The sequence below is a fragment of the Pimephales promelas genome, chromosome 19, assembly GCF_988280905.1.
Source record: "Pimephales promelas chromosome 19, fPimPro1.hap1.1, whole genome shotgun sequence".
NCBI classification, from domain to species: Eukaryota; Metazoa; Chordata; class Actinopteri; order Cypriniformes; family Leuciscidae; genus Pimephales; species Pimephales promelas.
The window spans coordinates 20,194,155-20,211,066 of record NC_142787.1 but is presented as its reverse complement, the minus strand read 5'-3'; positions in this window follow the sequence as shown (position 1 = coordinate 20,211,066).

The window sequence follows — 16,912 nt, the reverse complement described above, 5'->3', positions numbered from 1 at the left end:
TTATTTAATCTGCTGTATAATGTTTTATATAACGGTATATTAAATATTTTATTATATAATAAATGTATTATATTGTCTGTATACACTCTAAAAATGATATGTTGGCTTTAATTCACTTTTTTATGTCAACAGGTTCCACATAACTGGGTTATGTTAAAGGAGCTGTATGCAAGATTGTGGCCAAAACTGGTACTGCATTCACTTTCAAATTAGAGTGTATCCCCGTCTTCCCCCATGACTCGAGGTTGCCAGATATGCTGCAGGTTCCAGCAGGAATGTAGGCTGCTACAGCTTCCAAGTCCTACACAGTGAGTTCTTTCTGTTAATTCGGACTTTGTAACAAAGTAATTCGGATTCATATCGAGGTTTTGGGGGTTTCGCAACGATAGTTTTTTTATCCGATTCCGACACGTTTGTATATGCAGCTGTGGTAACTAGAGAAGAGCTGGCAACCCGAATGCCGCAACACTACTGAGTCTGTGATTGGTAGATCGGTGGAGGGTGACGCATCAAAACAAAACACAACTTGACAATATCAACATCAGTCAAGGGCTGCGACTTCATTTTTTAAATGACAATATCCTGGCCTCACTAACTGTTGTTATAAGTATTTGAAATGAACATGATTTCTTAATGTCTAGTGACATCAGGGATTAATTGAAATGCGTTTCTTGCATACAGCTCCTTTAAACAAACATAATTTGTTCATGTAACTTCAACATCATGGAATAAGTCACTTGAAGCGACCCAATTACGCTCTGAGCAGAGTGTTAAATGAACACTTTGATTAAGAGCAACTAAAACCAACGCATACATATTGATAACCATAATGGTGACTTCTTCAGTGATTCTGCTTGTTACCATCTTCAATAATGATCAATCATCCCTCAATTATTCACTTAATTATCTCATTAACTTTAACACTGTTTCAGCGTTCATCGCTTAAAATTACTTAATTCCATTTTGTTGAAGTTACATGAACAAATTATTTCTGTTTAACGTAACTCAGTTATGTGGAACATAAAAAAAGTTAATTAAAGCCAATTTATCATTTTTTTGTGTAATATTGAATTATATACATAACACACACATGTATATATATATGAAGAGTTCAGATGCAAAAGCCTCTAAATGCCATTTGAAATTTTCTTCTTTAATGATGATTTTTATCAAACTTGTATATTTAAGTTCAGTAATTTCACTTAAATAACAATTAATAGGTAATTATCATTGCCATTTAAGTGAAATCACTGAACTTAAATATACAAGCTTGATAAAAATGATCATTCTAGAAGAAAATTTCAAATGGCATTTAGAGGCTTTTGCATCTGAACTCTTCATATATATATGTACATCAAAATTATTAGAAAATGATTATATAATATGATTTATTATAAAAATACATTTCTAATAATGTTGAATAATATAAAAACAAATAATAAAATTATGCTGAAAAATTCTAAATAAAAAATATAACACATAATTATTTATTTATAGACCATTTCAAAAGATGTAAACAACACTGGTCCAGAAACACTTCCTGTTTCAGTTTGTAACTGTTTTCTTTATTTCACATGTAATGAAAACATCTTAAAGATGTTTGTTTAACTTTTTGATTCAATTTTAAATGTTCTGTTGGTTGTATTTTATCCCAGCTTTTATGTAGGCTAGTGTTAACAAACTGAAACAGGAACAACAGTGTTGTTTACATCTTTTGAAATGGTCTATATAAAATTAAATACAGTATCTAATGTAAAATTATATATATACTTTAAACTTTTTACTTTAAGACGTTAAAAATACTGTTATGTTGCTGTATAAATTAATACATATCTGTATTACATTCATTATTGAGAATCAACATTGTGAATAATGAGAAACAAAAACCAAAAAAAAATCAAGAAAATATTCTCAGTCATGCAAAAAGTGTTCCCTTTGGATTTTGGGTTGAGACCTGAACATGTTTTCGTTAGATTCATAATTGTGATATACAATATACAGCCATAATAATATTGTGCAGTCACAACAACAGCATTCAATTTGCATGCAGTCAAATTTTCAAAGTCAGAACTAGACATTTCTATTATGTTTTGACTATAAATAATGTTTTATTAACAAAGTTCGGGAGGAGCACATTCAGATAGTTAAACCTAATTAAAGACATGGAGCACATTCAGATAATCAAGCCTAATTAGAGACTAGCAGTGTATATACACAGCAAACTTACTACTGTTTGTTGACAGTTTAACAGCATCCCTCCACCACCCCATCTCATCACTTCTAGTCCTAATATTCTTACAACGGGAGTACTCTGAGCCAAATACGCATAATCTTTACTCTATTTAATTGGTGTAAGTGTGAACTCATGAAATCTATGAGTGCGGGGGATGTGCCACATTTATTGGACATCAGTACATCTGAGGGTGAAGCTTCAGGCATATAGAGCTGGAACACATACTGTCTTGGACAGTAACTAGCAATCGTATTAGTCGGCATGAACACACACTAGTAATTTCATCATCTGTGTTGATGAGTAAGTCTTACAAGGAACCTTGTTTGTTTGAGTGAATTAGTGTGTTTTTGGAGGTGACAGATGCATACTCTTTGACCACAGCACACACACAGACAGACACACACACACACACACACACACACACATTCTCCCCAGCCGACGTCAAGTCGCATGCTTTGAATTACTGTACATTTATGCCTGGGAAGAAGCCAAGGGCCAACTGCCTTAGACCGGATCAGACAACAGTCTGGATCAACTGTCTCTCTCTGTCTCATTTTCTTTTCTTCTATCTGTCAGAGCTTTTTTTTCATCTTTATTTGCTCACTGTCTACTTCTGTCCTTCCTTCATTTATTACGTTCCTTTTCCTCTCTTTCTTCAACTCGTCAGGCCTGTTCACTCTTTACATTGGCATTAAGTCCCCCGTCTGTTTTTCTTTATTCTTGTCTCTTTCATTTTTCCTCCATTTGTTTTCTCTCTGTCTATTTCACTGAGTCATCTGTGTCAAACTGTGCTGATCTATTTTTTTCCCCAGAATAGTTGCCTCTGTGGAATGTGAGCATTTGAAATCGGCTTCTTTTAAATGGACAGTTAAACTAACATTGATGTTCTGTCATAATTTACTCATGTTATTCCAAACCTGTTTGACTTTCTTTGTCACAAATATGATATTGCACTACTGACCCCTTATATGTATAAAGTTTTGGATCGGTAAGAAAAAAAAAAACGTAAATGGTAAATAACTGTTTTCTATTTTAATATCTTTTTAAATGTAGTTTACTCCTGTGGTCAAAGCTGAATTTTCATTACTCCAGTCTTCAGTGTCATGATCCTTCAGAAATCATTCTACAGTTTTTTACAATCACTTTGCTACTATTTTCAGAACCTTAATGTCATTTTTCAAAACTCTAGACACAAAACTCAAAACAGTTATCACTTGTAGGCTGTCTACTGTTCAAAACATTGCATTGTGCATTCACATCTTTAAAGAAATCTTACACTTGCACAATCGGTTCAAAAAACAAGTTAACTGTGAAATTCAAAACTTTTGAACAGCAGTGTATGGCTATGCTGTAAATAGGCCTAGCCTAGCAGAGGTCGGTTTAAGCAAAAAAAAAAAAGAAAAAGAAAAGAAAAGAAAAACTGATCAGACCACATTTCTACTGTGTGTTTGTGAGTTGAGAGTGAGTAGCCTACATGTATTCATGCCCAAATCAACAGCCAAACCGATGATGTCACACACACACACACACAAACATCCTCTCTCCTGCTGTTTACTGTTGTTTGAGGCCCTCCACCCCATTTCTTGACATCATTATGTTTTCTCTTTTCCTGTTACTCACCGTAAAACCCACCCACCTGTTCTGTCTAACTACCAATACACTAGCATGTTTTTAGACACGTATCATGGTAAAACTTTAAAGTACTTTGGAGTGCCATATAAATTCTATTGTTCAAGAAAATAAACTATTCTCCATCATATATTAAAGTAGGTCTACATTGTTTTTTGACTATGGCACTGTTTTTGGATATTTGCCATATTAAAAAAACATGGTATTCTTTGAAGAACTTTTATCATGTAAATAGCATTATAAAGGAATATGATCATCAATTGCTACCATGGCGTATGTATCAACACACCATGTTTTTTTGTCGTTTTACCGTGGTAACTGTTGTTTTTCTGATCTTACACTAGGCAACCATTTAACATTTTGCAGTAAGATTTTTCTTTCTATTTACTGTATTTATTCTATTTGGTCAAAATACAGTAAGAAAAATAATAGTACTGTGAAATATTATTAATTGTTTCCTCTCTTTATTTTTAATATATTTTAAAATAGTGAAGTATTTCTATGATGGCAAAGCTGAATTTTTAGCATCATTACTTCAATCTCCATTGTCACCTGATCCTTCAGAAACCATTTTATTATCATGCTGATTTGGTGCTCAAGAAACATTTCTCATTATTATCAATGTTGTGCTGCATAATATGTTTGTTGGAAGTGTGCTACATCCATGATGATGAATAGAAAGTAAAAAAAGTATTTTTTTTTATTATTATTATTCAGAAAATCCTTTGGAATGTTATAAACATATTTACTGTTGACTGTTGATCCTTGCAAAATAAATACATTAACTTAATAGTAATAATAAAAACACTGCTCCCAAACTTTTGAACATGCACGCATTGTTAATTAATATTATGGATGCTTCTGAAGAAACTCTGAAACCATTGTGCAAAGGCCTATGATACCATATCTGATACCTGAAACACAGGACACCTCTGATCTTCTGTGCTTCTCCTTTCCTATCGTTTTCACCCACCCACATAAGCGTGTGTGTGTGTGTGTGTGTGTGTGTCTTGAGGTCGACTGGGCATAGTGACCCATGTCTCATTAAAGACCTGGTCTCAGTCTTGAGCCCTCGGGGAGGGCAGATATTCAATAGCACAAACACAAAAGGGAGAAAGAACAGAGAGAGAGGGAGGGTGCACAGAGGTCAAGGCCAATGAGGAGAGCTTCATTGCTTCACAGTGTTTATGAGTCTGTTCACTGATTCAGACAAACCACCATTGCATACACAAATACTTTAAACACACCACATGCTTCAGTCTTGTACTGTAGTTTACTGCTAATTCATATTGAAAGGACAACTTCAAAATAGTTAACTGACTTTTAGAAGTGTGTGTGTGCGTGTGTGTGTGTGTGTGTGTGTGTGTGTGTGTCAGCTCTACTATGTGATTACTGAAAGATTATTGGAGCTGAAATACTATTTCAGTTTTTCTACTTCATGTTTCATGTTTAATTTAAAGTGTTACTTGCAATTGTTTGTTCTGACTGAAATTATTTCTATATAATATTATGTATAAATCCCATCGTAAGTTGTGAATAGGGAGCATACTTTCTGAGGTAACATCAGTCCATTATGTAGCTTTTCTGAGGCTTTAGAAAACATTTAATCATGTCTACTAAATTAAAAACTCTGACAAGCTATCCTTTAGGCAGGGGTCCTGCTGAAAGCTAAATCACAGGCTGATATTCGACATCTGGAACTGCTAAAGATTCCTCGCATATCTGTAGAAATATTACTCAGTCTTTTGCTGAAAGAATAGCTATTAACACTAGCGACTGTGTTAAATTTGATGCTTAAAGGGTTAGTTCACCCAAAAATGAAAATTGTCATTAATGACTCATGTCGTTCCAAGCCCGTATGACCTCCGTTCATCTTCGGAACACAGTTTAGATTTAGACTCTAAATCTAAGGTCATCATTAAAGTAGTCCATGTGACATCAGTGGATTAGTTAGAATGTTTTGAAACATCAAAAATACATTTTGGTCCAAAAAATGACAAAAACTACAACTTTATTTAGCACTGTATTGTCTTCAGGTTCTGTTGTCAACATGTACCTGGTGCGTCTGTGTATTCGGGTTGAAATAAATATGGCTGGGCAAAAGAAATGCGTGTCGAAATCCTTAGACATGTTTACGAATATTGTTTTGTTTACAGCGTGTGTCTCCCTCAGACTGTAAACGAAGCTTGGGCGCACTGATAACACGTCAGCAGCGTCACTGAACGCGGCTTGACAACAGAACCGGAAGACAATACAATGCTGAATAAAAGTTGTAGTTTTTGTTATTTTTGGACCAAAATGTATTTGATGCTTCAAAACATGCTAACTAATCCACTGATGTCACATGGACTACTTTGATGATGTCTTTATTTACTTTCTGGACAAGGAGAGTATACCACACATACATTTTCAATGGAGGGACAGAAAGGGACTCTCGGACTAAATCTAAAATATCTTAAACTGTGTTCCGAAGATGAACGGAGGTCTAATTACATAATTTTACATTTATGGGTGAACTAACCCTTTAAGCTACACCCAGTAATGTATAGATATCATTGCCTTGACAAAATATAAATAGCTTTTCAGCACAGGCACTTTTCTTTAAATGCGGACATTTTTGGCCCTGTAACCTTTAAGAACAAAACACATTTTCTTTACTAAATTTGTATTATTTTAATTAAATTGCCCATTAAGAATATCTTATACAGTAGGATGCATCTCAAAAAAGTTTTCTCGTAATTTTCATCACATCTTAAATCACCATCGATTCTCAGGTTGAAATAACAAAACATTGTCTCCTTTGTCTATATACAACTAATCTAATAACTATTTTACAGTATGTATCCCAAATACACATTATTAAAACATTGCATAATTTCATACACAAAATACTCTGTTCAGATATTTAACTTGATATTTACTGTTTTCTTGAGACGTCCCTTGTACATATATATTGAAAAGGTTATTTATTTGACTTTATTTGGCCTAAGTATTATTTGTTTGCAGATCTGTGTTAGCTAGCTATGGCAATAAAATGAATGCAGTTTTAAATATGGCTTAATTCTCCAAATCCTTTCTGGGTCCATCCATACTATTTAGATAATGACTGCAAGAATTAAATACTTGGAAAAGAAAACCTTAAACGGTTTGAACTATCGGAAAAACTAAAAGCCAAGCAGAATATTCAAACTAAAGCTAACACTTTATTTCGATGATCCACTTTGGACATCCTAGCTATACTGTACAAATAAGTTTGCAGCTCCATGTTAGCAGTCATTAGAGTATTAGTAGATTGTCAGCTTAATATCTGCTAACTTTTTATTGTTATGGTCCCACAGGCATTCTGTCTACTCTAATGAGCGTTAAATGTAGCATTGTTGCATCATGACATGTTGCAAAGTGACTTATAGAGTGTCTAAAGTGGACCATCGAACCAAACTGAATAACGGATTCTTTTCATATTCCTTGGCCCTGTATACAGACAAAGTAGCGATTGATATTCTGCTCTTTTGCTCTAGACTGTAGAGAGAGAGAGAGTGGAAGTGCATTTGTATTTGTAAAGACAAAACACAAAGACAGGGATCATAAAAGAAAGAGACAGGGAGAAAGTGATACGGGGAGCAGACTGGTGCTGGGGTCAGGAGAGCATTATCCTCCAGTGATCTGAATAGACAACGTGACACAGGAAAAATACACGCCCTTATCACCGGCAGCCATACTAAATTACCGGATTTACTCTTAGATAATACTTACCTTGTGAATATACATGGAGCTGGCTTCTCAGGTCTTCTTTGCTTAGAATTGCGGTACTTGACCAAAAAGGAGTGTCGAGGAATCGCATTCAGATGGTTTAACTGTCCCTGGGAAAGCCCTTGAATTCTTTGTTTGTGTTTTGCGATTGTTTTCCAGTGCTGTGGAGTTAGCATGACCTATTTTGAACCGTTTCAGGGCTTGCAAATTCCACTTCTCCAACCACAGAGCTCCGGAAAAATGAAAGGAACATTCTGTCTGCCGAGATCATTTTCCCGGTGAAAGTTACAAGTGAACTACTCTGCGAATAACAGAATCAAATTCAGACTTTTAACTTGTTTCTGGAAAGTTGGAAAGTTCATTTACTTTTAAGAGCACATAAACGGACACTGAAAGCTTGTATAATGCAGATGACTCAATGAAATCCTTGGGGAGCCGTTAGGGTTTATTTTTAGGCCTGTGGCCGTGTCCGGTTTGTTTCTCAGTGAATTGTCGGTGTTGATGATTGTAAGAAGGGGGTAAATGAGGGGATGTGTGGACGTGAACACTTGCTGGAACATTTTGTAGCAAAATGGAGAGGTGTTTCAGAGATATTTGTAACACAGTCTCATCCCAAGAAGTATAACATCAACATCGTCAACATCGGGTTCTGAACTGAGCTGTGGAGTGTCACACTTGTAGACAAACATGGTCACATGTTACATCTGTCACATGGGTAAATGTTGCAACAGGAACTCATTTTATCCGACAGCGAGTTCACAGACACGCAACTATAAACATATCAGCAGCTTTCACAGCAGCAAGTTCAAGTCTGTGTCTCTTTCTGTTTTAAACACTTGAGAAACAATGAGAAGGCGTCACTGGAGCAGCCTGTGACGCTCAGGAAGTTTTCCTTCCCTTTATTTTCACTCCTTTTTCCTATTCGGCTTCAACTCCAGTTCAGAGCCCCCGTTTCCCCGTCCTTGTGTCATTTCCCATCTGTTTCGAGAGAAAACGCAGCCGTTTAGTTTATCAACAGGTCATATGGCCTGATCTGATTCAAATGAACAGGATCATATAAATTAGAGACCTAATAATAGTAGGCTATGTGTTGTGGTTGGTAGCTGGCAAAATGCAGGAAATGGTAAGTGAGTTTTGTGCTTTCATGCTGTTTCATTTCCACTCACGATGGTGTATTATGGATCTGTTGTTCCTCATATGATTCGCTTTTGGTTGTGGATGTCTGGACACATACGTGATTATGCAATAAACACTGACTATGTGGTTTGACTGTGTGGGTGTATCCGGTCTAGTAAAAGTAAAGGTGTGCCCAGGTGTTTGTGGGTTGTTCATTAGTCAGGTTTGTTATTGTCAGGCAAGTTTAATATGAAGTCATTTCCGGCTTTTGAGAATATCCCATGAACCCACACACATATATGTGAAAGCAAACACAGGAAGGAATGTGAAAAGACAAACACTCACAATTTTCTTTTAGGCAAACAATGACTGGCCTTCATACGGTCAGGTTTTACATTAACATGATGACTGTTTGTTTGTCAATTTAAAATCTATTATTTGATTGTTATATTTGTGAACACATTCATTAAAAACTATTTGTAAATTTTTTGTCAAACAATTTATTACTTAACTTTTTAAAAAAATCAAATGGTTAAATTGATATATCTCAATCTATTCATTTGTCAATTTATTTTTTTTTGTTCGAATTATTAAATCGATCAATTATTTCATCAATTTTTTTTCATTTTTTTTTTTTGTAAATACTCATGAACATAAATTTGTCCAAATTAATTTGTATCATTTAAATATTAGTGTAGTTACAATTCTATTATTCTGCTGTATTTATATATATATTTTTTATATTTTGTTGTTGTTGTTATGGAAAAGTGACACAAAGACAGAAACATGGAAGTAGAGAAAGCCCATGGAATCAGATTCAATCTCTCAAGTGTTGCAAACATTTGAGACCACAAATAGAGCTATTTTCTTTATTATGCAGACACACTTTTGAGAAAATTGTGTCTTGTCATTTTAAAAAAAAAATTTTAATAAGTAGTTTCTTTTACTATTCTTATCCCAATCTATCTCAAGGAATCTGTTTTATGTCTTATACCGATGTTGCAAGACTTTCAGGTTGTTTTGCCAAAATCCCTGTTTAAACATGTTGACAATCCTCAAAACTGATTATGGCAAAAATAGATTAAATGTACACTCCCAGGCAAATAATAATAATGATAATAATAATAATTGTCTTAATTTAATTGATTGGTCAAGAAATTAGCTACAGTTAAGCAAAAGCAATACTTAAAAGCCATTGCTGTCTTAGAAAAACATCAAAGACAGAATGTTTTTGGCAGAATATGGGAAGTTGTGTGGAGTGATGAATCACAATGAAATACGAGTTGCATGGTGATCTGCAGAGCTGTCTTCAAAAATAAGGTGAGCAATATAATAATAAATGTATCTTTACCACAGTGAAGCATCGAGTAGCGTTTCCATTACACTTCAAATTGCGCAAATTGAAATTGCGAATTGAAAAAAATAAATAAAAATTACGCTCACATGAGGAGGTTTTCCGCAAATAATAATAATAATTATCATCATTATCATAACATTTATTAGGCATGTATAAGACGCTTTTATCCAAAAAAGGAACAAAGCAATTCCTCAAAACATTAAGGGGATAGTTCCTCAAAACATTAAGGGAATAGTTCACCCAAAAATGAAAATTCTGTCATCATTTACTCTTGTTGTTTCAAACCTAGTATAACCTTCTTTGTTCAGTTGAACTCAAAAGATGATGATGAAGAATGTTGATAACCAAACAGTTGACGGGCACCATTGACTTTTGCACCATATTTGTGTTCAATGATGTGGTTTGACTGTGTGGGTGTATCCGGTCTAGTAAAAAGTAAAGGTGTGGCCAGGTGTTCGTGGGTTGTTCAGGTTTGCTATTGTCAGGCAAGTTTAATATGAAGTCATTTCTGGCTTTTGAGAATATCCCATGAATCCACACATATATGTGAAAGCAAACACAGGAAGGAATGTAAAAAGACAAACACTCATAATTTTCTTTTAGGCAAACAATGACTGCGGTCTTCATTCGGTCAGGTTTTACATTAACATGATGACTTTTTATTTGTCAATTAAAAATTCTATTATTTGATTGTTATATTTAAATGATGACAATTTTAATTTTTTTTTTTGGGGGGGGGGGGACAATCCCTTTAAATTCCAACAAACTGGGAGACATTTTTCAACTACTCATGAACTATTAGAAGCCATTAACATTGAGTGGAACAACACTCACTCTTCTTCCTGTAAAAATCTGTCTGCAAATTGGGAAAGGCTATTCTATGCTAAGTTATCCTATGGTAAGTAAAGCTATTGCTATGCTAGCAATTCTTGCTAATTTCCTGACCAGTGATTTGTGATTAAAATGGTGAAAATCATTAAAAGACTAAATATTATACTAAATACTAAATATTTGCCATTTTTGGCTTGGCCCATTTTTGCCCAGGTAGGTATTGTGTATATGCAAATATAACAATGAATTGCACATCAAGTAAATATTCAGTTATTATCCAGCTCAAATTACAGTTAATGTTATTTTTTCAGAAGCAGTCACTATAAACATATTGTATAGAAAACCCTGTGTGTTCTACAAAACAATAAACAGCATGTGTGTGCCTATGTATTGTGACATAAATAGACATAAATGTTCTCAAAGAGTCATGCTTACAATCTTGATAGTTGCTGTACTAAATCAAAACTGTTTCCAAGCATTTGTCAGTGCACTTGTTCTCAAAAATGTATACAACGATATGATTTATAGAACACAAAAATATGATTCTGCTTCACATTTATTCGAGCATGAGGCCACACAGATCATTGCTCTGAATTATGGGACACATCCTGCATGCCAGACAAGAGTATCCTGGTGTCAACCGCCACCATCCTGTATTTTGTCAAACATAATCTGCTCGTTCCTCTGACTGCATACTTATGCTCCCTTTTCAAAAAAAAAAAAAAACCCTTTAGCCATGCGAATGTTTGTGCATCTTCCAGCATTCCAAACAGTGTCCTTGGACTCACCCAAAACCCTTCCTCTTAAAAATAATTAAATGGAGAGGAGGAGGCATGGAAAGAATCTCTGAATTTAGTGATGTCAAAAATATTTGATAATTAGGCTTGTCCAGCAGTAAATCCATTATCAGGCATGAGTTCACTGACCCTTCCATGTACACTTTGAGCTCCAAAAACAGTAGGAATGATGACTTTTTGCTTTGTTTGTTTATGCATGTGGGAGTGAAAGAGAGATTTTGAGGGGAATAGCGCAGACTTGGTTAATTAAGCTAGTGTGAAAAGTAACAGTCAGATGCCTGTAAGCAACACTGCCATGCAAAGTTGACCTTAATCCAGTGAAGTGTGTGAGAGTGGCATTCTCTGCGGCCGGCCACAGGCATTACTCATAGCGCTATGCTGAGGGAGCCCTTCCCACAATGTGAACAATAATTCCTCTGCAGTGTTTTCCAATAGATTTCAACTCAAAAAAGCAGAAGGCATTCCCAACTTGTCATCACAGGCTCGCCACAGCGCTCGAATATGCCTTTTTTTTCTGCGCAAGAATTTATTTGTCGGATATAAAGACTTTGCGGTGGTGCCTGCCACTATAAATTGATTTATTATTATGTATAATATGGATTTTAAATTCGTAAAAAAAAAAAAAAAAAATTGGTTTCTGGGTCATTCCTACAGTTTGGTGGAATGTGATTGAGCAGGTTTGTTGGAAACAGTTTTGAAATCAGCCCATTCTCACCCCCAAGGCGTCACTTAACTGACGCCTTGGGAAGCATTTGGACATGCTTCAATATCTGACGCTTTAGGCGCCCTTTAGCGTCAGTTAGATGACGCCCTAGGATCGCGTGTACCCTACCCCCACCCCACACCTAAACCTAACCGCGTCCTCTAACTGACGCTTTCCTTTAGCGTCAGTTAGATGACGCCGTAGGATCGCGTCATGTAAGTGACGCTAAAGGGCGCCTAAAACGTCAAATATTGAAGCATGGTCAAAGGTGACGCCTTGGGGTGAGAATGCGTTGTTGAAATTCAATTATTTTTTTAGTCTTGTCAGTGGGAAAAAATGTTTGCCAAGCTTCAGCTAGCTAGTATAGTATAACCAAATAATCCTGAGCAAATATTTCAAATTCACATTCTATGGCAGTTGTCCAGTTGTCCACCCTGTTGCATTTACAATGCTTTAAGTAACAGGGTGCATGTTTTAATCTAATAAATCCCATTATAGCTAGATGTAAAAGTTTAGTTTTTCATGGACTCTTAGGGGCTGTTTACAGAACACCATTTTCAACTAAAAACGGAAAACTTCTTGTCCGTTTTGGCCATTCATTTACATGAAAATGGTAATTTGAGGGCCTTTTGTTATAGTGAGAGAGACTGCTTGAGTGGAGGAAGGAATGGTATGTGTCTGTCTTTCTGTTATCGGCCTGCTAAAGCAAGCTGAAGCAAAATAATGATAATGAACCAAAACAACCCAGCTGACCTTGTTAAATTCAAGTAAATAATGAACAGACATGCTTTGAAACTGTACAATTAGGTAAAAGATGAATATGAGAATATGAGCAGTTCAGTCAGGCATGAGTGTGTGTGTTTGATGGCGAAAGCATTGTATGTTTTTATCACTGTTTTATCATCGCAGATGGGTTAAGGCAAATTACAAACTTTAAAGAAGCTGATAATTGAGATGAAAAGAAAATACAGAACATGGGATGAGCTTTAAGTTGATTGGTCATCAAGCTCTGTCTAGTAGTAGTACTTTTGTCATTCATGGTGTAGATTTGAAGATCAGATTAAGTATTGATGTAAATTGGAATTGTGAATTCGTCTGACTTGAGAGACCAAACAAAAGGCCTGAAATGCAGGATTCGCTGTGAGACTCAGGGCCGTTACCCTTCAAATACTTCAATAAGAAGATGAGATTGGGCCTTTAAGTGTAAATTGTAATATTTGGTTTCAGAGGCAGGGAAAGATGTATGGGCAAAAGATGGCTGAAGGACGCCGTTTGGGTTAGTGTTGATGGCAAATCAAATTAGTTTAAATTGATGCATGAGCTGGGTTATGCATCAAAAGGGGGATGACAACAATTGCCAAATATATTTACTAAGGGGTTCACATTTGCTGAAAGCCATTGCACAGGTGGGACAACATTGCTGTCTGTAAGTGTGCCGCACACGCTGATAACAAAATTGCAGGACTGTTTTAACAGGAGATACCAGGGCAGATGTGGCAGCACAGCAGACAAAAGAAACTATGTGTACTTTACTATCTGAAAATAACCTTGGCATTTGTTTTTCTCTACAGATCATGCAGACTTTTGAGACAGAGCAGAATGTGTCTAATAAAATAATGGCTATGGATGAATTTGACTAGCTATCCTGGCCTGGGTTATTAGCGTGGTGGAAAGGTGCCACACTTGCACAGCGCATGACTAAGACTTCCTTTTACAGAACTTCAGGATGGATTGCAGCAAACAGAACTAATTCTGTTCCAAATGTAGAAATATTGTGTTGTAGACATGAGCAATATGGGCTGAGTGTTTTCCAGGGGAAAATTACCCTTAAGTGAGCAAGAGCAAGAAATTATCCAGTGATAATGTTTCAGGTTGTTGATTCCACAGGTCACACCAAAAGGGACGAGCGGCTAGAAAATCGGTCACTAAAATACTTAAGGTCTCCATTCACAGGTGAAAGCAAGAAATGGTTCACTCCAGTGGGGGTGCGGTCGTGATTTAAGGGAAACCTTGTAAGGATCAGAAAATGGTTGGAGAAAGTGACACACATGGGTCCAAGCCTCTCACACCAACAGGCCTCAACCATCCAATAGAGCACAAAGTGAGGGGTCAAAGGCTAGTGCTAGTAACAGCCTCCCTCACCTACGCCGAAAAGATTACGATTGCAACGATACGCAAAGTGTCACCCTGGCTAACAGTGGGGCGAACGAGATGATCAACACACCTGGAGGAACCAACAGCCAAATGGTGTAAGTTTAACAGAAGAATCTGTTCCTGTGATGATTTTGTTTGAATCAAACTATGTGTTGATTTGATTGGTGCAAATGTAGAAAATCTAGAGATTAGAGATATTAGAGTACATTTTGAACATCTAAATTGGTCTAAACTTCTCTGGTTAGATTTGTTAAACAGTGCTTTCAATAGAGCTTACTATGGGCATGGATTAATGGGAAAAGCTCAATGGTAGGAGTTAGGATTGAATGTGTTATTCTGATAATTTTGTTATTCATGGGTGAATATGATTACAGAGACAGGTGAAAACCTGTCGTCTGTTCAATTGGTAAAAAATGACAGTTTTAATAACAAAATAACAAAATGAATAACAAAAGTATGCGACGAGACAGGTAGCGGAAGCTAAAGTGAAATATGTGTTAAATGTATTTCTTGTTTTTTTTAATATCTAACAGCCTAAGCTTTTTCTTTTCAAAATGTTATTTCACAAATGTTTAAGAAGAGTGATCATTCATGTAAAATCAGAGATGAAGAGAGTATTTTGTGATGATATGACTTAAAATTTGTCTTAAAGCTTTTATTATTATGATTATGGGGAAACTGAATGATTATTGTGGGGGGATTATTGTGGAAATTTTAATCATTGGTGAAGATTATTAGGTATTCTGAGCCATGTTTTTCCATTGAACCTATTCCATGAGTAAAATATAGATGTCTACGTGGTTGTGGGTGACATTTCAGGAACATATGGTACAGGACCTCATATGGGAGTTTTTGACCAGTTTTGGCCAGTTTATTTCAGTACCAGTTTGTGTCCTTATCCTTTAGACTAAACATTACAGCAGTAAGGACCTTATCTGGGTGGGTGAAGGTACAGTGGGTGAAGAGGAACCTTGAAAAGACTATAAGAGCTGTCTCATGTCTCCCTGAGGGTGTCTCACTCGGGCCACGGTGTAACTGCTGTGTTGGTGACTGGGCCTATTCTTGCAAGAATAAATAATTCTCTTTCTTTATTAATTTGACTCTGAGTGTCTCTAACACAGTAATGATGTTTGACAGGATTTTTGCCACAACAGTTTCAAAGTCCAAGCTTTTTAAAACGATACCGTTATCGCCTCTGTGTAAACTGCAAAATCACGCATTTGTGAAAACTGTGATGTTATACACATGCGTATTACATGCACAGTCTAAAGGCGAGTAGTGTTTCTTTACAAAGGGACATCACCAACTACTGGCCTGAATAATACAGCATTTCCATGTGAACGGGGATCGTTTTGACAACGTTGTCGACTGTACTTGAAAAATACAGTGTTTTTAGTCCTTGAGCGGATCCGTGTGAACAGGGATTGTTTTGACAACGTTGTCGTCTGTACATGAAAACCGAAAAGGAAAACCTTTTCCATTTTAATATTTCGTTGTCATGAAAATGTAGTTTCATTAATTCCTGTTTCCTTGGTTTTCACGGTTTGCCAAGTACTTATGTTTATATTTTATTTTATTCTTAAGTACTAGTGATTATAAATTTGTATTAGGGAGGATTTATGCATGAAACACCATGTGGCATGAAAGTTGATTAATATTTGATGTAAAATATGCATTGTTTCATGGAAACATAAAATCTACTGAATGATCTGAATGACCCTTCCACCAAAACCAAGGCGTCACCTTTGACCATGCTTCAATATTTGACGTTTTAGGCGCCCTTTAGCGTCACTTACATGACGCGATCCTACGGCGTCATCTAACTAACGCTAAAGGAAAGCGTCAGTTAAAGGACGCGGTTAGGTTTAGGTATGGGGTGGGGGTAGGGTACACGCGATCCTAGGGCGTCATCTAACTGAAAGCGTCAGATATTGAAGCATGGTCAAATGCTTCCCAAGGCGTCAGTTAGGTGACGCCTTGGGAGTGAGAATGGGCTGCCAAAACAGCTGCACAGATGTGTGGATTATTGAATGACACTGAGAAGATTATTGGAGCTTTTAGACACATCTATGTATCTATTTACACATTTTAAAATGTCAAAATCTTGCTTACATTTTCTGAACCTCTTTAGACTATAAGCTCTCAGCATAGCTTGCATACCAGGTTGTCATTGTGTCTTCTGCCACCTTTTGTACTGGTGTTTAGAAAGACTACTGAGGTATGGCAGCATGCATAAACATATCCATATGTCTTAAAATGATAGCATGTTTCCTTGTGATTTGTCTAACTGCATGAAACACAATTGTGTAAACTGTACCATGAATGTCTATGACAAACCTGAG